This window comes from Sminthopsis crassicaudata, chromosome 1, assembly GCF_048593235.1.
Source record: "Sminthopsis crassicaudata isolate SCR6 chromosome 1, ASM4859323v1, whole genome shotgun sequence".
Lineage (NCBI taxonomy): Eukaryota > Metazoa > Chordata > Mammalia > Dasyuromorphia > Dasyuridae > Sminthopsis > Sminthopsis crassicaudata.
In genome coordinates this window covers 128,362,724-128,388,013 of record NC_133617.1, presented here as the reverse complement: position 1 = coordinate 128,388,013, position 25,290 = coordinate 128,362,724, and positions in this window count along the sequence as shown.

Here is a 25,290-nt window from a genome sequence, read left to right as displayed (position 1 = left end):
AAGTCCTAACCCCGAATGACTGGAAATCCATAGCAAGGACATGTTTAGAACCTGGACAAAATCTGTTTGACTTGCAGAGTTTCATGAATTATGCAGGATCCAAGTCAGATGCAATTTGGAAATAGGAGTTAACACACAATTCACTTCTGAGCAATTAGCTGGTGAAGATCGGTATGGAGAGAATTCAGAACAGATTAATTATCCCACTACAGTGTATGAGCAAATTGCTAAGGCTGCAATAAAAGCTTGGGGTTCCCTCCCCAGACAGAAAGACTGGGGGGAGGCTTTCACTAAAATAGAAGAAAGTACCAATGAACCTTTTGCAGATTTTGTGGGATGTATGCAAACTGCTGTCAAAAGAACTATTGAAGAAAATGCAGCTACAGAAATAATGACCAGACATCTGGCTAAGGAAAATGCCAATGAGATTTGCAAAAGAATTATATGGGGATTAGACAAAGATGCTCCTTTAGAGGAGATCATAAGATGCTGTGCTACAATGGGAACAAATACTTTTTACACCCAGACTATTATGAACATATAAAAGACAGGGTTCCTCCTGGCAAGAGACTTCTAGAGAAACTCAGCGATGTTTTCAATGTGGAAAAATTGTACATCTAAGAGTTCAGTGTAGATATGGAGATAGAGTGAGAAGACAGGGTGAGAGAAGACCTAAAACTCCATGTCCAAAATGTCACAAAGACTTTCACTGTTCCTCAGAATGCAGATTGACCCAGGTAAATGAGAAGTGGGGCCCAGTTCCAAGATATCAATCAAAGGATAGGTGGGTCATGATTGCAACTGAGGTTACACCCAAAGAGCCTTTAGGTCAGGACTCTGATCATTAAGCCAAAAGGTAATCAGATTGCAAAAATGGATTACAGTTGGGGAGAATACAGGCCTTTTAAACCAAAAGGGCTGTGTCCAGTGCAAACAACTCTGATGTAATTGCCAGATGATGAGAATAAATTTAGAAAGTGGTAAATAGGAGATTAGATAGTTTAACTGCCTGGGAGAGAGGATTTGCTTGTATTTTAACAGACAGAAGGAAAAAAGATGAAGAAGGAAACAGATAGGTGGCAACAAGCACCTGGAGAGAGACAGAAAAAGAGAAAAACCTCAAAACAAAGGAGAAGATCTAAGAAATATCTGACACTGAAAGAGCATGGCTAATAAAAAGATTGTTAAAGAACTTTAAACCCAGCAGAATCATTGCATTTCCTAACACAAGATGAGATGAATGGACAATGGATTTATGGACATTTATAAATTCTCAATTTATGACAATTTGATCATGTTATTTGTTATATCCTTCTAGCATGTATTATGTTATTATGTGTTACGACACGTAGCCAAGATGGCGCAGAAGATACACTCAATTTTGTGAGCTCCCTTCTTCCCTCAATACCAATTAGTTAAATCAGCCTCAAAAACAACGCTGGACTGATAGAAACCACAAGGACTAGAAGCACGACTTACCAGCTGAAGAGAATCTGGAGTTTCAACAGAAAAGGTAGGTCCCCAGGGGAGGAAAAAAAAAAAGAGGCCAGCACAGATGGTTGGGTGGTAGCACACTACCCCAAACACGCTGGGATCAGAGAAGCCACTGAGATAGAGGAATCTGGCACAGGCTGTTAGATCTTCTCTGCTTATAAAACAGCAGTCTAGAAGAGAAATCAAGCCACTTTAAATTATAAAGCCAGATACTAGAACCACCCCAATCTGGAAGTGACCTAATAGATCTTGGCAAGGCTGTGCAGCCTCCATTTGCGGTCTGGGGCTTCACCTTGGAGTAGTTAAGAGCTTCAAAAGTGGGGACACAGCCCAAGGCAACACATAGTGCCTGGCTAGGCTGGAGGCTGTGGAACTCAGCCACGTAAGTTCCAGAGAAGCAGAAGCTTTGAAATAGGGACCGCGGATTCCGGCAGACACTTCCAGTTTGATTGCAGTGGCTTTTCACATCAGCTGACATCCACGCCCCATGGGACCCATTGGCTGGGCTTTGTGTCACCTTTACTGTTCACTCTTAAACCTCAGGGAAGTCGCTAGGACACACAGTGCCCTCAAAGCACAGCCCTGCTAATCACCTCTGAGGCATGTCCAGTGAGGGGGAGGGGAACTCTCTCCCAGAGCTCTCTCTTAGCTCAGGCGCAGGAACCACTGCATCCATCTGATCTGGGAGGAAGCTGGTAAATAAATAAATAAATATTTCCTACCCCAAGGACAGACCCCAAAAGATTTTTTAAATATGAGTAAAAAGCAAAAAAGAACCATTGATTCCTTCTACACAGTGCAAGAGCGGGTATCCAACCTATAGGAAGTTAACAGCAGAGAGTCATCAGATAACAGCCTAAAGGGGAACGATACCTGCCCCCCATCACATAACTCTCTCCTAGAAAAGACTATTAAAAATTAAGAGAGTTTGAAGAAAAATGGGGAAAGGAAAGAGAAGCTATGATAGAGAATAACAATGTCCTGAAATTTGAGTTAAAAAAAGGTTAAAAAATCACAGGAAAGTAGGATTTCTGAATTGGAAAAGATAAAATAGTCTCAAGAAAGTAGGATTTCTGAATTGGAAAAAGAAAATAATTCTCTAAAAATAAATTAGGAAAATGGAAAAAATTCAATAGAGCAAAATAATTCATTTAAAAACTCAATTGGGTATATACAAAAAGAACTAAAAACTGTGAATGAAGAAAATAACTTCTTAAAAATCAGGACGGAACAAATAGAAATGAATGATTCATTGAGAACCCAAGAATCAGTCAAACAAAAAAAAAAATGAAAAGCTGGAGAATAACGTCAAACACTTACTGGGAAAATCTAAAATCTATAGACCTGGAAAATAGACCTAGGAGAGATAATCTGAGGATCATTGGACTTCCTGAAAATTATGACCAAAAAAAAGAGTCTAGATTCTATTTTGCAAGAAATCATCAAAGAGAACTGTCCAGAGATAATAGAAACAGAAGGGAAAATAGGCATGGAAAGAATTCAACGAACACCTTCTGAAAAAGACCTTAAAACAAAACAAAACAAAAACAAAACAAAAAAAAAAAAAAAAAAAAAACAAACAAACAAACAAACAAAAACTCCAAGGAAGATTGTGGCTAAGCTGCAGAATTACCACATAAAGGAAAGAATACTGCAAGCAGTTAGAAAAAATAAATTCAAATATCAAGGTGCCACAATAAGGGTCACTCAAGATCTGACTACTTGCACATTAAAAGATCGAAGGGCCTGGAACCTGATATTCCATAAGGCAAAAGATCAAGCATTGCAACCAAGAATAAACTACCCAGCTAAGTTTAGCATTTTTTTCCATGGAAGAAGATGGTCATTCAATGAAATAGATGAATTGCATATGTATCTAAGAAAAAAAAAAACAGACTTAAACAAAAAATTTGATCTACATCCACAAGACTGAAGAGAAACAGAAAAAGGTACACAGAACCCTTGAGAACTGTATCTTTGTTGTGGATATATAGAAAGTCCACATGGATAATTTGATTTTATTGATATAAAAAAGGGGGGATGTAGTAAAGGGAAGGGGGTAGTATCAGAAAAAGGGGAAGGAGTGATAAAAAGAGCGAAACTACATCCCAGGAAGAGGCATAGAAATATACCATATCTGAGGGAATTTAGAGAGGGGGAGAAACATTGTGTGAATCTTACTCTCATCAGAAGAGGCTCAAAGAGTAAATACTTGACATATTTGTTTTTCAGAGAATTCTCTCTCACCACATTAAAAGGGGGGAGAAAAAAAGGGAAAAGGAAAAGGGGAATAAGGGAAGGGACTTGGAAAGAGGGGGAAGGATACTAAAAAAAGGGAGGGCTGCCCTCCACAAGTGGCATCTATAAATTAAATATCGGGGAAGGGGTTCATGGGGGTCAAGAGAAAAAGCATAATCTGGGGATAATATGATGGCAGAAATTAGTGATTTTAACTGTAAATGTGAATTGGATGAAAGCTGCCATCAAATGGAGACGGATAGCAGACTGGATCATAAACCAGAACCCTACAATATGTTGTTTACAGGAAACACACTTAAAGCAGGGAGATACATACAGAGTAAAGGTAAAAGGTTGGAGTAGAATCTATTATGCTTCAGGTAAAGCCAAAAAAGCAGGGGTAGCCATCCTTATCTCAGATCAAACAAAAGCAGAAGTTGATCTAATTAAAACAGATAAGGAAGGCAATTATATCCTGCTAAAAGGTAGCATAAACAATGAAGCCATATCAATACTAAACATATATGCACCAAGTGGTATAGCATCTAGAAGGGAAGTAACAAATTGGGAAAATATCTTTAAAGTTAAAGGTTCTGATAGAGGTCTCATTTCCAAAATATATAGAGAACTGACCCTAATTTATAAGAAATCAAACCATTCTCCAATTGATAAATGGTCAAAGGATATGAACAGACAATTCTCAGATGATGAAATTGAAATTATATCCACTCATATGAAAGAGTGTTACAAATCACTACTGATCAGAGAAATTCAAATTAAGACAACTCTGAGATACCACTACACACCAGTCAGATTGACTAAGATGACAGGAACAAATAATGATGAATGTTGGAGGGGATGTGGGAAAACTGGGACACTGATGCATTGTTGGTGGAGTTGTGAAAGAATCCAGCCATACTGGAGAGCAATTTGGAACTATGCATGCCCAAAAAGTTATCAAACTGTGCATACCCTTTGATCCAGCATTGCTCCTATTGGGCTTATATCCCAAAGAAATACTGAGGAGGGGAAAGGGACCTGTATGTGCCAAAATATTTGTGGCAGCTCTTTTCGTAGTGGCTAGAAACTGGAAGATGAATGGGTGCCCATCAATTGGAGAATGGTTGAGTAAATCATGGTATATGAAGGTTATGGAATGTTATTGCTCTGTAAGAAATGACCAGCAGGAGGAATACAGAGAGGCTTGGAGAGACTTACATCAACTCATGCTGAGTGAAATGAGTAGAATCAGAAGATCACTGTACACTTCAATGTGGTATGAAGATGTATTCTGATGGAAGTAGGTGTCTTCAACATAAAGAAGATCCAACTCACTTCCAGTTGATCAATGATGGACAGAAACAACTATACCCAGAGAAGGAACACTGGGAAGTGAATGTAAATTGTTAGCACTACTGTCTATCTACCCAGGTTATGTATACCTTCGGAATCTAATACTTAATGTGCAACAAGTAAATTAGATTTACACACATATATTGTATCTAGGTTATATTGTAACATATGTAAAATGTATGGGATTGCCTGTCATCAAGGGGAGGGAGTAAAGGGAGGGAGGGGATAATTTGGAAAAATGAATACAAGGGATAATATTATTAAAAAAATTACTCATGCATATATACTGTGAAAAAATTATAAATTAAAAAAAGAAAAAAATTTACTATGTGTTTATATAATCTATGTAATTATTATAATAACTCCCATATTGATAGATTTATGTTTCAAGGTCATGACCGCCCTATGTTCTAAATCAAAAGAAGGGGGGAGATGTTAGGTTCTTATTAAGTGCTAAGTCGGTACTTAACAATTCTCTAATTCTAATTTGATCTGGCCTTTAAGGGGAGTTTACCCCTTTAAACTTCTGAGGAGAAGTTTACATATGAAAAGAAGTTTACACAACCTTTAAAAGGAGCAAGTTCATTGGTTGAAGTAATTTTCCCATAAGCCCTTGAGTTCTCACATGACCCTTCTCTGGGAGGATAAAAGAGACAACATTGGGCCCTGAGAAGGAGTTTACTCTAGGTCGTAGTTGAGATGGCTCTCTAGAGGAAGAAGAGTCTGGCTGGGAGATTGAGTTGAGACAGCAGATCTCCACCCAGAGAGCGATTGGCAGTTTTTGGAGACAATAGAACATTACATATTGGCGCCCACAATGTGGGGCAAGGACTTTTGCTTATCCTGACAAATACTTATTCTGAGCCCTTCAGAAGAGCTAGCATGGACCTGGACAGGAGAGAAGCAATAACTTGTCAGATTAGAACTCCTCTTCAAATCCCCTGGAAACCAAAATTAAGAAACATTTTTCAGCTTTGTATTTTATAGGTATGCTTTTGATTGGATTCTATTCAATAAACATTTTCCAAATAATTATTGAATGCTGGCAATATATTTTTCCTGAAATTCAAGATTTCCCTCCCCTTATTTTCCTGAAATTCAAAATTGTTTTTTTCTTTTATTTTGTATAGTAAACAGAATAAAATGTATGCCATAGTTTCTGACTACAAATGTTTTTTCATCAGATTATATAATTATTAGATTTATGATATATATTCATATGCATGTCTCTATATATTTATATGAGTACAAATATATGTGTACATATATACACACATTATATATATATATATATATATATATATATATATATATATATCACTTATTTACATTTCTAGGAAGGAAACATTTAATTCTAAAAGTTTCCCTAATTATTTGATAAATTGATGAAACAAATTGATTAATAGTATACCTTGATAATCTGAATATCTTACCTACGTTTCTGTGGAAATAATGGAAATACACATACCCAATATCTATCAAATATTCCCCTCAAATCATTTTTCTTTTTTCCTAAGCCTGTCAGTGCCAGACATAGTGGTACACATGTAAATAGTTTAGCAAATCAGTGCTTAGGTTTTTACCAAATAATCTTTTATAGCCATTATTTCACTTCTGTACTAATGGAAGATAACATTTAAAATCTCTCCAGCAAGTTTGGGCAGGAAACCAAAGTATTTAATGAAGAGAGATTAAAGATATAATTTTCAAATTAGTTTTTTTCCTTAACTTAATCACAAATTATATATTTGATCATCATAATTATGTTTGGGTTACAACTGCAAATAAATAAATAAAGTCCTACAGAAATAATACTGTGTGATTAAGACACAGGACTATTAAATAGATGGTCAAGTTAATTCTGTTGTCTGAAAAAAATAAGTTAATCATACAATATTTGATTCTCTTCTCTATTCCTTTTTGACTATTCCAATTCCATTTCTGATAAACATCTACCTTCCACCAGTCTGCACTTAATTGCTTTCCTATTACAATGAACTATTTGAGGATAAGGACTATCTCTCTTTTTATACCCATTACATAGCACAATATTGGGTGCAAATTAAGTAATACTACATGCTCATTTGTTAACATATTTGTTCATACCATTTATTTTGTCAAAAATAAGGAAGACAGAGCCAAGATACTTGAGTAAAGATAGAAACTTAATCTCTCCCCAAACTTCTCCAAAATCCTATAGATAATGAATCTAAACAAACTTTATAGTACCAGAACATCCAAAATAGATGGAGTTGAACACTTTCCGGACAAAAGCAACTTAGAAATTCAGTAGAAAATGCCTATGGCACTAGGATGGGAGTCTAGCATGCAGTCACAGTGCAGGCCATGCTTGTAAAACCCCAGTTCCAACCTCTACACTGCCCCAGCCCCAGAATCAGCAAAAAAGGACCTTTGAATCAGTGGTGTTAGTGCTGGTTTCTGTACCTCTTTCCCAGAGACAACAGGGAAACCTTGGACGATTATCAGAGATGGACTGTATCACTGGGGTGGGAGTTGTGTGTGCAGTCCTAGATCAGTCAGCCCTGGTATTGGCCCAGCCCAGCCCCAGCCCCAACTACAGCAGAAAAGAACTCTGTTGCTTTAGCACACTAGAACTTATAGCCACAGTGGGGTGGGGACATATCTAACGGTTTAGGGCTGAAAAGATTGCTTAGGGTCAGTTCCCCTGAAAAATCTTTGAAAACATTCAAAGGAAAACTGTTCTGATATTCTAGAACCAGAGGATAAAATGGAAATTGAAAGAATGCACTGATTCCCTGCTGAAAGAGATTCCAAAATGAAAACTCCCAAGAGGATTATTGTTGAATTCTGGAACTCCCAGGTCATGGAGAAAATATTGTAGGCATCCAGAAAGTACAGTGGAGTGACAGTCCAAAAAACTCAATATTTAATAAATTCTACTTTAAAGCACCAGAAGACTTGGAATATGATATATCAGAGAGCAATGAACCTAAGGTTAAACCATATATTCCAATAATTCTTGTAACAAATGAGGTGAGGTAAATTCAAAGGATAAGACTATATGAAGTACAATGAGAGTTTTGAAAAGAAAGATTTCCTTTCAGCTAGTATAGATAAGTAAACTGTTCATTTTTAACAGAGTTGGAACTCATATAAAGGGAAGCCAAAAATACTTATAGTGGTCATGATCTGTGTCAGGGGAAGGGAAACTCACACTGATGAAATCACAGATATCTGAAGTTTATCAATGGATGTGCAAAAAGTCTTTGAGAAAATATAATACAAAATCTCTATTCAAAAATGTCAAAAAAGATTGAAATGGAAGTATTTTTCCTTAATGTAGCACAAAGTATTTATTTGATGACAAGAGCTAGCATTATGGGTAATACAGAAACATGAGAGGCTTTTTCCCACAAAATACAGGGTTAAAAGCATTTTTACCATTGCTGTTCAACATAGTTTTAAAAATCTTGTTTGTAGAAATGAGAAGGAAAAATAAGACACTAAATCTGAACCAAAAAAAAAAAAAAAAAAGCTCAAAGATCTCTATTGGTAGATTACTATGATGGTTTATTCATGAATCCCAAGTGTGCTGATTAATAGGTCAATGTCAACCTAGAAGGAGATTTCTACTACAGTGATTCAAGAATTTGTCTTTTATCCTGTTCTATTCAAGATTTTTGTTAATGATTTTAAAAGATATACATGACATGATTTGTTAAATATTATTATTATTTCTTATTATTCCTTATCATATATGTTAGATCTATGTAAAATGACATAGAGAGGATAAAAGAGACCATATCTAAGAAAATGAAACTTGAAAAGTTAAAGGTAAATGTGTACATTTGCATTTTTAAAAATAATTATTTCTATAAATACATGATGAGAAAGGTACAATGAGATGACTTTTCATATGAAAAGATCTGAAGATTTTAATTATGTTTCAGCTTAACATGTTTCATTAGGTTGAAATGTTAGGCAAAAATATAACATGACCTTAGGTATATTAATAGAGTTATAATGACAAGCACAATAAGGCAAATGAAATTTTTTTTCTGAATACTTCCCTATACTGACACTATTAGAAGTATTGTGTTTAACTCTGTGTAAACATATATCAGATTGAACTTTGGGAAGCATGATTGTGTCCAGTAGAGGGAAGTCCACAGGATTAATGGGGTAGGAGACTGCTTGTAATATTTGGGCTAGCTTTCTGAAGGACCTCAAGATCTGCCTGAGTCCTTTGTCTTAGAGGAGAAGTGAGGAAGGCAGGACAGCCATCAATAGGGTGGTCAAAGACAGAAAGTTTATTTTCCAGTCCTTCTTAGCTGTTATATACCTTATTGTAATTACAGCACTACAGCATATTAATTATGTGTGAACTTAAAGAACCATCACATAACCATACAAGTACTAAATGTATATGTGAACTAGAGAACCATTATCTCATCATTTCCACTGAGTTAACAACTTGTTTTAAATATACTTCTCTAGAGTTCCAGCCCTCTACAACTACCAAATGAAAAATTGATTGAGCAAATCAAGGGGTTTTTAGTGTAAAGAATAGAAAAATTAGCAAAAATATATCATTGGATATTTTTAGAGCTCTTATATAAACTTTAGAATACATTATCAAATATTTGGATAGCCTCTTTATTTAATCCTCTAATCAAAGTAATGATGAGAAGCTGTGAAGTGATATAAATTAATAGTGGGCAAAATCTCCTAAACTTCATATACTTCATTCTCAGTAACTAAGTTATAAGATCAAATGAACAAAAAGCAATATTATTAGACAGCATTAAGAATTGACAGATTGGAAAAGTCAATCACTCCAATAGACTATATGTAGCATATGCTTCATTAAGGTAGTGACCTCAGAGGGAAAGTGAGTTTCAAGGAAGTATAAGAAATATCGGATGATATTTTGAAGGTAGAAGTAAATCTTATGAGTCTATTGTGGGCATGTGAAAGATCCCAGTATAAAAGAGTAATAATGTTTTTTGGTTGTTTTTAGAATTTTAAAGTTTACAGAGTACTGCCTCTGGAACAAACTACCACTATCCCCATGTTAGAGATGAAGCAACAGAATTACATTCTGCTAAAAATGAGTCTTGGATGGGTAAGTCTAATTCCAATGGAGACAGTGTCTCAGCAAGAATGAGTTAGTGATGATCTTATTCTTTGTGACTAAGATAGCAATATAGGATGGACATAACTGGGAAACTAGAATGAAAACCAATAGACAAAACACTGTCAGTAGGAAAACTATTCAGAGGATAAAAATAAGAAAATAGAGTATTTTGAAGAGTTGCAGAGATTTCTAAATAGAATACACAATGTGGATGTTAGGAATGTACCTCCCCTCAGCATTTGAGTCATTTTTCAATTATGTCTGACTCTTCATGACCCCATTTGGAGTTTTCATAGAAAAAATGGTAGAGGTGTTTGCCATTTTGTTTTTCATCTCATTTAATAGATGAGAAAACTAAGGTAAACAGAGTTAAATGCCTTGTCCAGACACAAACAGCTAGTAAGTGTGTGAGGCTTGATTTAAAATTATAAAGATAGCATATCTCTTATATCATATGACATTGTTATTTATAATAAAATTTCTATGAGGAAATATATTTTTTCTTAAGAAATCTTTTTTTGCAACTGACATCAGATTTAATATTTTTATCTGTTGGTGTTACAACTACATATGTGCTCCTAGGTTCAAACCATTTAATATTTATATCTTCACAAAAATTCATATCAAAACAAATTCTAATCTTGTTAATCTGCCTCTTCCTTGTGACTTGCATCTTTTACTTTCTCTTTGAGCTCATTATTTCCACAATAATATAAGCTTTTGCTAGCCACTATTAAGTATTAGTCTTATTTATTAGAAAATAGATTTTTTACTCTTTAGTCTGCCACTAGCCATAGATTAAATTTTTTGCTTCTTTAAGTTTATACTACTTAAAGTGTAGCTTAAACAGTTTTCAAGGCACTTAACAGGAAACATACCTCTTGAAACTCAAAAAATCTTATGAGGTACTTACTTTATAAATAAGAAAATGGAGGCTCGGGAACGTTAATTGATTTTTCTATACTTATATTTGAAATATAGATGTAGGAGTCACATGTGGTATTTGAACACAAGTATTTTTGGTTATTCAGAACTTTCTATACTATACAGTTTGAAATTGATTTATAAGCAAAGGACTTAGAGTCCCATGCATAGAAATGGACTCTAAGTCCTTTGCTTATAAATCAATTTCAAACTGTATATCAGCATAGTAAGGCTTGAAAAAACATTGAAAAATTAATGAATTAAAATATAGATCATCAGGTGTGACAAGGATCATGTTTCCTGACTCAAGTTTTTTTTTTTTTTTTTTTTGTTTTTTGTTTTTTTTTATGACAAAATGAAAACAAAAGAGATGAGTGGAATAGACCAAGGACATAATTTGAGCCAGAAAGAGGTACTTCCAAAGTCACTTAAAATCTTCTTCCAGTACTTCTATTCTTTTGAGAAAATAAATTAAAGAACACGTTCACAGTATCTCTGGTTTTCAAATGCAAATAATATTCCATAAGAGTGTTCTAAATCATGATTTCCCCCCTTATTACAAAATCTCAGTGAAACTCATACCATAAAATAAATTATAATTAATAATTATTGTATATAAGAACAATTACTGTCTTCTATAGAATTAATTTGAGTTTGGGCTAAGATTTCATTATGAATATTGCATTCTTTGTTATATATTTTTCCTTCCCATAAAAAAATTGTAATGACATTTATTTAATCTGTCACTTTCTATTTTAACATTCATTTTAAACAATGAACAAAATAACAGGAAAAGGAGTGGTAAAATCCTATTTTTCCTTTTCTGTCAGAGACAATTAGCTCCTCCTAGAAGTCTCTTAACCAGGAATTTATTTTTATAAATAAAAATTATATTCAATTTTATTAACATCTAGAGATTTTTTTGTCATATCCCAGTAGAAAAAAATGTTTTCTTAATTTCCAACTAGATTTATCAGAAAATAGAATTGTCAAAATATGTTTTATACATGTAAATGTTTTCATCTTTTATTGATTTCTTTGGAAGTAGAGTTCCAGACCCCCATTTCTACAAATATTATATGTTAGGTTTGAATTAGATCTTTGTCTCTCAGGTCCCTTTAAACTGTAACTTTTGGTGATTCTGTAGTATCTCAAAGATAAGATAATTCTTTTTTAAATTTTATTTATAATTTTTGACAGTATATATGCATGAGTAACTTTTTAAATAACATTATCCCTTGTATTCATTTATCCAAATTTTCCTCTCCCTTCCTCTACTCCCTCCCCTTGACGACAGGCAATCCCATACATTTTACATGTGTTACAATGTAACCTAATACAATATATGTGTGTAAATCCAATTTTCTTGTTGCACGTTAAGTATTAGATTCCGAAGGTATAAGTAACCTGGTAGATAGACAGTAGTGCTAACAATTTACATTCACTTCCCAGTGTTCCTTCTCTGGGTGTAGTTGTTTCTGTCCATCATTGATCAACTGGAAGTGAGTTGGATCTTCTTTATGTTGAAGATACCTACTTCCATCAGAATACATCTTCATACCACATTGAAGTGTACAGCGATCTTCTGGTTCTACTCATTTCACTCAACATCAGTTGATGTAAGTCTCTCCAAGCCTCTCTGTATTCCTCCTGCTGGTCATTTCTTACAGAGCAATAACATTCCATAACCTTCATATACCATAATTTACTCAACCATTCTCCAATTGATGGGCACCCATTCATCTTCCAGTTTCTAGCCACTACGAAAAGAGCTGCCACAAACATTTTGGCACATACAGGTCCCTTTCCCCTCCTGAGTATTTCTTTGGGATATAAGCCCAATAGGAGCAATGATGGATCAAAGGGTATGCACAGTTTGATAACTTTTTGGGCATGCATAGTTCCAAATTGCTCTCCAGTATGGCTGGATTCTTAACAATGCATCAGTGTCCCAGTTTTCCCACATCCCCTCCAACATTCATCATTATTTGTTCCTGTCATCTTAGTCAATCTGACTGCTGTGTAGTGGTATCTCCGAGTTGTCTTAATTTGCATTTCTCTGATCAGTAGTGATTTGTAACACTCTTTCATATGAGTGGATATAGTTTCAATTTCATCATCTGAGAATTGTCTGTTCATATCTTTTGACCATTTATCAATTGGAGAATGGTTTGATTTCCTATAAATTAGGGTCAGTTCTCTATATATTTTGGAAATGAGACATTTATCAGAACCCTTAACTTTAAAAATATTTTCCCAATTTGTTACATCCCTTCTAATCTTGTTTACATTGGTATTGTTTGTACAGGAACTTTTTAGTTTGATGTAATCAAAATTTTCTATTTTGTGATCAATAATGATCTCTAGTTCTCCTCTGGTCATAAATTCCTTCCTCCTCCACAGGTCTGAGAGGTAGACTATTCTCTGTTCCTCTAATCTATTTATTATCTCATTCTTTATGCCTAAATAATGGAACCCTTTTGATCTTATCTTGGTATATGGTGTTAAGTGTGGACCCATATCTAATTTCTGCCATACTAATTTCCAGTTTTCCCAACAGTTTTTTCCAAATAATGAATTTTTATCCCTAATGTTGGTATCTTTGGATTTGTCAAAGACTACATTCCTATAGATGTAACCTTTTTTGTCCTTTGTATCTAATCTGTTCCACTGATTGACCACTCTATTTCTTAGCCAATACCGAATGGTTTTGGTGACTGCTGCTATATAATATAGCTTTAGATCAGATACACTTAGACCACCTTCCTCTGAGTTTTTTTTTTTTTTTTCATTAGTTCCCTTGCAATTCTCGACTTTTCATTCTTCCATATGAATTTTGTTGTTATTTTTTCTAGGTCATTGAAATAGTTTCTTGGGAGTCTGATTGGTATAGCACTAAATAAATAGATTAGTTTGGGGAGTATTGTCATCTTTATTATATTCGCTCGGCCTATCCAAGAGCACTGAATATCTTTCCAATTATTTAAATCTGACTTTATTTTTGTGGCAAGTGTTATGTAATTTTTCTCATATAATTCCTGACTATTCTTTGGTAGATGGATTCCCAAATACTTTATACTATCAACATTTGTTTGGAATGGAATTTCTCTTTGTATCTCTTGCTGTTGCATTTTGTTGGTGATATATAAAAATGCTGAGGATTTATGTGGATTTATTTTGTATCCTGCCACTTTGCTGAAATTCTGAATTATTTCTAATAGCTTTTTAGCAGAGTCTTTGGGGTTCTCTAAGTACACCATCATGTCATCTGCAAAGAGTGATAGTTTGATTTCCTCATTTCCTACTCTAATTCCTTGAATCTCTTTCTCGGATCTTATTGCCGAGGCTAGCATTTCTAGTACTATATTGAATAGTAATGGTGATAGTGGGCAACCTTGTTTCACTCCTGATCTTACTGGGAAAGGTTTATTTCTATTGTATATTATGCTTACTGATGGTTGTAAATATATGCTCCTGATTATTCTAAGGAATAGTCCGTTTATTCCTATCCTCTCAAGCATTTTTAGTAGGAATGCATGTTGGATTTTATCAAATGCTTTTTCTGCATCTATTGAGATGATCATATGGTTTTTATTAATTTGATTATTAATATGGTCAATTATACTAATAGTTTTCCTAATATTAAACCAGCCCTGCATTCCTGGTATAAATCCTACTTGATCATAGTGTATTATCCTGGGGATGATTTTCTGAAGTCTTTTTGCTAATATCTTATTGAAGATTTTAGCATCAATATTCATTAAGGAAATTGGTCTATAATTTTCTTTCTCAGTTTTTGATCAACCTGGTTTAGGTATCAGTATCATGTCTGTGTCATAAAAGGAGTTTAATAGGACTCCTTCATCACCTATTTTTTCAAATAGTTTATATAACATTGGGGTTAAATGATCTTTAAATGTTTGGTAGAATTCAAATGTAAATCCATCTGGTCCTGGGGATTTTTTTTCCTGGGGAGTTGATTAATAGCTTGTTCTATTTCTTTTTCTGAAATGGGACTATTTAAGCAATTTATCTCCTCCTCTGTTAATCTAGGGGGCCTATATTTTTGGAGAAAGTCATCTATTTCCCTTAAGTTATCAGATTTATTGGCATAAAGTTGTGCAAAATAACTCATTATTTCTCTAATTTCCTCTTCATTGGTGGAAAGATCCCCCTTTTCATTTGTAAGACTAACAATTTGATTTTCCTCTTTCCTTTTTCTGATCAGATTTACCAAAGGTTTATCTATTTTATTGGTTTTTTCATAAAACCTTCTCTTGGTTTTATTTATTAATTCAATAATTCAATAAGAATTGGGTAGTTAAATTTTACTAAAAATCAGACAAAAAAATTCCTATAAAGCCAAAATGGTGAAGAAGATATGAGTACTTACTGACATAAATGTGTATCAAGAAACAAAAGAAGATACTATGATTAAAAGAAGATTCTAAATGTATTAATTACATTTTAATAATGTTGAAATATAATAGAGAAGGGCTGAGATTTTTTCAAAATTTATTGTTTTAGTCTTTTGACAATTGTTTTAAGAATTGAAATGAACAATGGAATAAGTGAAGGGCTTATGTTTTCCTCTTTTTTTATTTGAAAGTATTCCCAGAACTCTTTTATGATCCAAACATTATGCATTAAACAGTACATCATACAATTGTAGAGCAACAAATATACTTGAACAAGGAATCTTACAACAAGGTCTTAACTCAGTGGAATTGAGATAATAATTCTCCAATTTACATGTACTTAGTAATTAGTATAGTTCTAGAAGTTGACATCTATTCTATAATATTGACACCTATGATGATGTACTTATAATAGAATATATAAGAAGTAAGAGATCTGGGAGGGAGACAGACTCCGAGATAGACAGAAAAGACAGAAGACAGAAGGCTGGGGGCTGGAGGCTGGAGGCTAGAGGCTGGAGGCTAGAGGCTGGAGCTCAAGCTCTCAGATTTAGACAGTCCAGGGCAAAGACTTGAAGACAAAGACCCTCATGGTGGCTGTCCTGTCTCCACTTCTCCACTAAGACTAAGGCCTATCTGAAGGTCCCCCAGAAATCTAGCCTGGCCCCAGGAGAAGAAGACAGACTGTGAAGGAGATAATAAAGACTTTAGACTTAAATTCCTGACTATTCTTGTGATGATTATTCTGCTGAAACTAAGGCTGGTCCCGAGATCTCCAAAAAGCTAACCAGAACGTTATGTAAAATTATGAGTCATTTTTATTGCTCTCCTGAGTCTCTGCAAAATTTTAACATATTTTTGGTATCTGGAAATACGTTGGCTATATAATCATAGAACTGCCATGCAAAATACAGATCTTTGACTTTCCTGTATATATGATTTACAAAGGCTACAGAAAAAGCATATTTATGTTTTCCAAATTCATATTTAATTCATTTTTTTTACTTCAGAGTGCGCCATGATTAGTGTTTTGACTTTTCAAATTTCTCTCACTAACTGAATATCTATTTTATATTTCTTCTACTCATGATCTGCTACTTAATAGCTTCCTATATGAAACTTCATTACAACCTTTTTTCTTTTATTTTTCATCTTTCCTGACTTCTTATGGTAAACACTGTCTCAGGAGAAGCAGAAGCATGCTTTATACAAGTAAGTAAACACTTCATTACTGTGATCTGGGCTTATGCCTGATATATACAGAAAAAAAAAAAGAATGCATTATTAAATTACTGTTCAATATGCTGTTTCTCACATAGCTTAACAGATTTTCTAAAAGAGTATTTCATATCCCATTGTTATGTTTTATTTGAAAATCATCTTAGAGACATAATTCTCCTAATATGTCTAAAGAAGGAAGAACTAATGGTTGAGAACATAAAAATATACAAGTTTTTTCAAACCCAACAAAGGGAAGATGTCAGTGGTAGTCTACAGAATTATCCATTCCGTAATTCACAGATCATATTAAGCAACTTCCTAGGACCTTATGTGAATAAGTATCTTGCCTACTTTTCTATGAAAGAGAAATTGTTTAGGTTGACAGTGAGACAATGACATTAGTAACAGCTTGTTTCTACAGGGTTCCCAGATCTCTTTTTAGTTATTGAGATATAGAAAAATAGGGATTTGGGACTGGAAGGAACTTAAGGTATTGGCTAATATAAATTTCTCAATGTAAAATAGATAGCCTGGATTCAAACTTTGACTTCATTATCCCTGTGAGTTATGTTAAGACATTTAATTTCTTTATTTTTTGAACATTACATATGTGCAATTCTTTTATACATATTTCTACAATTATCATGCTGCACAAGAAAAATCAGACCAAAAAAGAAAAAAAAAAAGACAATGAAAAAAATGCAATCAAACAACTAAAAAAGGTGAAAATACTATGTTGTGAACCCCACTCAGTCTCCATAATCCTCTCTCTGGGTACAGATGGATCTCTTTATCCTAAGGCCATTGAAACTGGCCTGACACATCTCATTGTTGAAAAAAAAAAAAAAAACATGGATATCAGAATTAATACTCACATGATCTTGCTTTAGTCATAAACAATAAACACCTGGTTCTGCTCATTTCACATAGCACCAGTTCAAATAAGTCTCTTTAGACTGCTCTATAATCATCCTCCGGATAATTTCTTATATATTAACATTCCATAAACTTCAAATACCATAAATTATTTAGCCATTCTCTGGTTCATGGGCATCCACTCAGTTTCCAGTTTCTTGCCACTATGAAAAGGGCTGCCACAAGTATTTTTGCACATGGGGGTCCCTATCCTCTTTATGATGTCTTTGGGATATAAGCCCAAGAAAAACTCTGCTGAATCAAAGGGTATAGCCCTTGGGGTATAATTTTAAATTGATCTCCAGAATGATTGAATCAATTCACAACTCCACCAACTATGTATTAGTGTCCCAGTTTTCTCACATAATCTCCAACATTCTACATTAACTTTTCTTGTCATTTTAGGCTATCTAAGAAGTGTGCCTTATCTTAATTTGTATTTCTCTAATTACTAGTGATTTAGACTACCTTTTCATATGAGTAGATATGGGTTCAATTTCTTCAGCAGAAAATTGTCTTCATATACTTTGACCATTTATCAATTGGAGAATGACTTGAATTCTTATAAATTTGAGTCAATTCTCTATATATTTTAGAAATGAGGCCTTTATCAGAACTCTTGAATGTAAAAAAAAAAATTCTACAGTATATTAATCTTGTCTGCATTGGTTTTATTTATACAAAAACTTTCTAACTTAATACAGTGAAAATTATCCTTTTTGTATTCAATAATGTACTCCAGTTCTTTGTTCACAAATTTCTTTCTTCTCCACAGAGCAGAGAGGTAAACTATAATTTGTTCTCCTAATTTACTTATAATGTTGCTTTAAATCTAAATCATGAACACATTTCAACCTTTCTATTAGCTGTTACATAAGAGTATTAGATGTGGATCAATGCCTATGTTCTGTCATACTAATTTCTAATTGTCCCAATAGTTTTTGCTAAATAGTGATTTCTTATCCTAAAAGCAGGGTTTGGGAGGCCTGTCAAACACTAGATTTTTATACTAATTAATTATTTTGTCCTGTGAACCTAACCTATTCCACTATTCTATAATACTCTATAATATTTATAATAATTTATGATTAGTAGCATTGAATAGTAGTTTAGGTAAGTTTAATGTAAGCCAATTACTGTTACATGCATTTTAGTTCCCAAATCTTCTTGGTATAATTATACCATACCAAAGACCTATCATCTGGTTTTGGGATTTGATGGAAGCAATAAAATTTAGTAAAGGGGGTAGGGAGATTTAGTGCTTTAGAAAAAAAAAAAAAAAAAATATATATATATATATATATATATATATATATGTATATATATATATAAAATAAATTATTCACATACGCCTATACATCTACACACTTACATGCTTACACACTTACACGCCTATATGCCTACACACTTACACTCATGCCTGGGTTCAACGATTTGTTTACAAGTTGTACAGGAGGGGAGGGGAAGTGTAAATGCATAGTCTGTTGAGGTTTATTGTAATAATAAATATTTATGTCTATCAATCATTGATAATATATGTATAAATAATAAATATTAATGGTATAGCTTAATATCTAAACAACAAAATATAATAATTTAAATAAATTAATATTATATTTTATCATCATTCACTGAATAACACCATCTGGAAATAATCACGTGCACTGCAATCATCTTCACTTGATGTTAGGTTGAAACATTATTAGTTCTTGTTATGCAACTCTGCTCTTTTATTGGTGTCCCCCAGGCTCCTGCCCTGCTGATAAACCACTCCTAAATTAAAAACTAACTAATGCTGTTGCAATCACTGGAGATTATAAACTATTCAATTTCTTAGCCACTATCAAATGGTTTTGATGACTTCTACTTTATAATAGTTTCTCTCTCTCTCTCTCTCTCTCTCTCTCTCTAACATATGCATGGGTGATTTTTCAACAGTGAGACTTGCAAAACATTCTGTTATATTTGCTTGACCTATCCAAGAAGACTTGAATTTTTCCAATTGTTTAGATATGATTTTATTTGTGTGCAAAATGTTTTGTAGTTTTGCTCACATATTTCCTGGCAGATAGATTCCTAAATATTTTTTAATATCAGCAGTTATTTTAAATGGAATTTCTCTTTGTATCTCTTGCCTTTGGATATTGTTAGTGATGTATAAAATGTTGATGATTTATTTGGATTTATTTTGTATCCTGCAACTTTGCAGAAGTTGTGGATTATTTCTAATAGTTTTTAGTTGATTCTCTAGTATTCTCTAAATATACCATCATATCATCTGCAAAGAGTGATAATTTGTTTTTTTCATTACACACTCTAATTCTTTTCATCTCTTTTTCTTCTCATTGCCAAAGCTAGCATCTCTAATACAATACTGAATAGTAATAGTAATAGTAGGCAACCTTGTTTTACCTCTGATCTTTTTGGGAATGGTTCTAGTTTATCATTATTACATATGAAACTTGCTGGTGGTTTTAAATAAATACTACTGACTATTTTAATAAAAAGTTCACTTATTCTTATACTTGCTAGTATTTTTGATAGAAATGGATGTTGGAAGATGGCAGAGAAGATACACACTATTCTGTGAACGTCCTTACTCCCTCACAACCAGTTAGATAAATCAGCCTCAGAAATAGCGCTGGACTGATAGATACCACAAGGACTGGAAGCACGACTTACCAGCTGAAGAGATTCTGGAGTTTCAACAGAAAAGGTCCGTTCCCAGGGGAGGAAGAAGAGAGGCCAGCACAGACGGCTGGGTGCTAGCACCCTGCACTGCTCACGCTGGGAAGGGCTCTGGGATCAGAGAAGCCACTGAGATAAAGAAATCTGGCACAGGCTGTTAGCTCTTCTCTGCTTATAAAACAGCAGTTCAGAAGAGAAATCTAAACCACTTTAAAAATACAAAAAAAGATTAGATCTTCCCGGATCCTGGGGGTGACTCAGCAGATCTCCGCACTGAGGGGTGTGGCCCCTAGCTCTCAACTGTGACTAGTTAAGAGATTGAGAAGAGGGCTGACACGGCCCAAGGCAACACACACTGCCTACCTCAGCTGAAGGCTGTGGAACTCAGCCCTGAAAGCCCCAGAGAAGCAGAATCTTTGGGGACCCCGGTTTCTGGCAGACACCTCCAGTTTGGCGCAGGGGCTTTTCACTTCAGCTGCTGCATACATCCACCCTCCACTGGGACGCATAGGTTGGGCGTTGTGTCGCCTTTACTGTTCAGTCTCAAACTTCAGGGAAGCCGCTAGAACACAGCACCCTCACAGTGCTGATCACCTCTGAGGCACTTCCAGTGAGGGGGTGGGGAACTCTCTCCAAGAGCTCTCTCTTAGCTCAGGCGCAGGAGCCGCTGCATCCATCTGGTCTGGGAGGAAGCTGGTAAAGAAATAAATAAATAATTTCCTACCCCAGGGACAGACCCCAAAAGATTTTTTAAGTATGAGCAAAAAGGCAAGAAAAACTATAGATTCCTTCTTCACAGAGAAAGAGCTGGTATCCATTCCCGAGGAAGTTAACAGCAGAGAGTCAGCAGATAACAACCTAAAGGGGAACGATTCCTGCCCCCCATCACATAACTCTCTCCTTGAAGAGACTATTAAAAAGCTAAGACAATTTGAAGAAAAAGGAAAGGGAAGCTATGATAGAGAATAACAATGTCCTGAAATTGGAGTTGGAAAAAATAAAGAATTCACAGGAGATGCAGGGAAACAAAATTTGTGAATTAGAAAAGGTTAAAAAATCACAGGAAAGTAGGATTTCTGAATTGGAAAAGATAAAAAAGTCTCAATAAAATAGGATTTCTGAATTGTAAAAAGAAAATAATTCTCAAAAAACAAATAAGGGAAATGGAAAAAAATTCAATAGAGCAAAATAATTCATTTAAAAATGAAATTGGGCATTTACAAAAAGAACTAAAAACTGTGAAAGAAGAAAATAACTCCTTAAAAGTCAGGATGGAACAAATAGAAATGAATGATTCACAGAGAACCCAAGAATCAGTCAAACAAAAAAAAATGAGAAGCTGGAGAACAACATCAAATACTTACTGGGAAAATCTATAGACCTGGAAAATAGATCTAGGAGAGATAATCTGCGGATCATTGGACTTCCAGAAAACTATGACCAAAAAAAGAGCCTAGATTCTATTTTACAGGAAATTATCAAAGAGAACTGTCCAGAGATAATAGAAACAGAAGGGAAAGTAGATGTTGAAAGAATTCATCAAACTCCTTCTGAAATAGAACCTAAAAAAAGAACACCATGGAATATTGTGGCTAAGCTACAGAATTACCACAAAAGGAGAAAATCTTGCAAGCAGCTAGAAAAAACCAATTTAAATACCAAGGTGCCACAATAAGGGTCACTCAAGATCTGGCTGCCTCCACATTAAAAGATATAAGGGCCTGGAACCTGATATTCTGCAAGGCAAAAGTTCAAGGACTGCAACTAAGAATGAACTACCCAGCTAAGTTTAGCATCTTTTTCCATGGAAGAAGATGGTCATTCAATGAAATAGAGGAATTCTATATGTGTCTAAGAAAAAAACCAGACTTAAACAAAAAATTTGATCTACATCCACAAGACTGAAGAGAAACAGAAAAAGGTACACAGAACCCTTGAGAAGTGTAACTCTGTTGTGGGTACATTAAAAAAAGTACTCATAGATAATTTGATTTTACTGATATAAAAGAAAAAAAAGGGGGGTGTAGTAAAGGGAAGGAGGTCATTTCAGAAAAAGGGGAAGGAATGATAAAAAGAGGGAAACTACATCCCAGGAAGAGGAATAGAATATACACCATATCTGAGGAAATTTAGTAAGGGGGAGAATCATTGTGTGAATCTTACTTTCATCAGAAGAGGCTCAAAGAGTAAATAATTGACATATTTGTTTTTCAGAGAATTCTCTCTCACCTCATTAAAAGGGGGGAGAGGAAAAGGGAAAAGGAAAAGGAGAATAAGTGAAGGGACGTGGAGGGAGGGGGGAGGGATACTAAAAAAAAGGAGAGCTGCGCGTCACAAGGGGGGTCTATAAATTAAATATCAGGGAAGGGGATGAGGTGGGTCAAGGGAAAAAGCATAATCTGGGGATAATATGATGGCAGGAAATACAGAATTAGTAATTTTAACTGTAAATGTGAATGGGATGAACGCTCCCATCAAACGGAGACGGATAGCAGATTGGATCAAAAATCAGAACCCTACAATATGTTGTCTGCAGGAAACACACTTAAAGCAGGGAGATACATACAGAGTAAAGGTAAAAGGTTGGAACAGAGTCTATTGTGCTTCAGGTAAAGCCAAAAAAGCAGGAGTAGTTATCCTTATCTCAGATCAAGCAAAAGCTGAAGTTGATCTACTTAAAAAAGATAAGGAAGGAAACTATATCCTGCTGAAAGGTAGCATAAATAATGAAGCCATATCAATACTAAACATATATGCACCAAGAGGTATAGCATCTAACTTTCTAAAGGAAAAGTTAAGAAAATTGCAAGAAGAAATAGACAGTAAAACTATAATAGTGGGTGATCTCAAACTTGCACTCTCAGAATTAGACAAACCAAACCACAAAACAAATAAAGAAATTTAAAAAGTAAATAGAACATTAGAAAAACAGGTATGATAGACCTTTGGAGAAAACTGAATGGCAATGGAAAGGAATATACTTTCTTCTCAGCAGCTCATGGATCCTATACAAAAATTGACCATATATTAGGACATAAAAATCTCAAAAGTAAATGTAGGAAGGCAGAAATAATAAATGCCTTCTTCTCAGACCACAATATTATAAAAGCTATATTCAGTAAAAAAAGTTAGGGGTAAATAGACCAAAAAGTAATTGATAACTGAATAATCTCATCTTAAAGAATGAATGAGTGAAAGAGCAAATTATAGAAAAAATTAATAATTTCACCCCAGATAATGACAATGATGAGACATCATACCAAAATCTTTGGGATGCAGCTAAAGCAGTAATAAGGGGAAATTTTATATCTTTAGAGGCTTATTTGAAGAAAATAGAGAAAGAGAAAATTAACAAATTGGGCCTGCAACTTAAAAAGCTAGAAAAAGACCAAATTAAAAACCCCCAACCAAAAATTAAAATTTAAATAAAAAATATTTAAAGTTTAAAAAAAAAAAACCTATTGAATTAATAAATAAAACCAAGAGTTGGTTTTATGAAAAAGCCAGTAAAATAGATAAACCTTTGGTAAATTTGATCAGAAAAAAGAAAGAGGAAAATCAAATTCTTAGTCTTACAAATGCAAAGGGGGATCTTTCCACCAATGAAGAGGAAATTAGAGAAATAATGAGTTACTTTGCCCAACTTTATGCCAATAAATTTGATAACTTAAGTGAAATGGATGACTTTCTCCAAAAATATAGGCTCCCTAGATTAACAGAGGAGGAGATAAATTGCTTAAATAGTCCCATTTCAGAAAAAAAGAAATAGAACGACTATTAATCAACTCCCCAGGAAAAAATCCCCAGGACCAGATGGATTCACATGTGAATTCTACTAAACATTTAAAGAACAATTAGCCCCAATGTTATATAAATTATTTGAAAAAATAGGGGATGAAGGAGTCCTACCAAACTCCTTTTATGACAAAGACATGGTACTGATACCTACACCAGGTAGATCGAAAACTGAGAAAGAAAACTATAGACCAATTTCCTTAATGAATATTGATGCTAAAATCTTCAATAAGATATTAGCAAAAAGACTTCAGAAAATCATCTCCAGGATAATACACTATGATCAAGTAGGATTTATTCCAGGAATGCAGGGCTGGTTTAATATTAGGAAAACTTAATATAATTGACCACATTAATAATCAAATTAATAAGAACCATATGATCATCTCAATAGATGCAGAAAAAGCATTTGACAAAATCCAACATCCATTCCTACTAAAAACTCTTGAAAGTATAGCAATAAATGGAATATTCCTTAGAATAATCAGGAGCATATATTTACGACCGTTAGTAAGCATAATATGCAATAGAAATAAACTGCAACCTTTCCCAGTAAGATTAGGAGTGAAACAAGGTTGCCCACTATCACCATTACTATTCAATATAGTACTAGAAATGCTAGCCTCGGCAATAAGAGTGGAGAAAGAGATTCAAGGAATTAGAGTAGGAAATGAGGAAATCAAACTATCACTCTTTGCAGATGACATGATGGTATACTTAGAGAACCCCAAAGACTCTGCTAAAAAGCTATTAGAAATAATTCAGAATTTCAGGAAAGTGGCAGGATACAAAATAAATCCACATAAATCCTCAGCATTTTTATATATCACCAACAAAATGCAGCAGCAAGAGATACAAAGAGAAATTCCTTTCCAAACAAATGTTGATAGTATAAAGTATTTGGGAATCCATCTACCAAAGAAAAGTCAGGAATTATATGAGAAAAATTACAAAACACTTGCCACAAAAATAAAGTCAGATTTAAGTAATTGGAAAGACATTCAGTGTACTTGGATAGGCCGAGCGAATATAATAAAGATGCCAGTACTCCCCAAACTAATCTATTTATTTAGTGCTATACCAAACAGATTCCCAAGAAACTATTTCAATGACCTAGAAAAAATA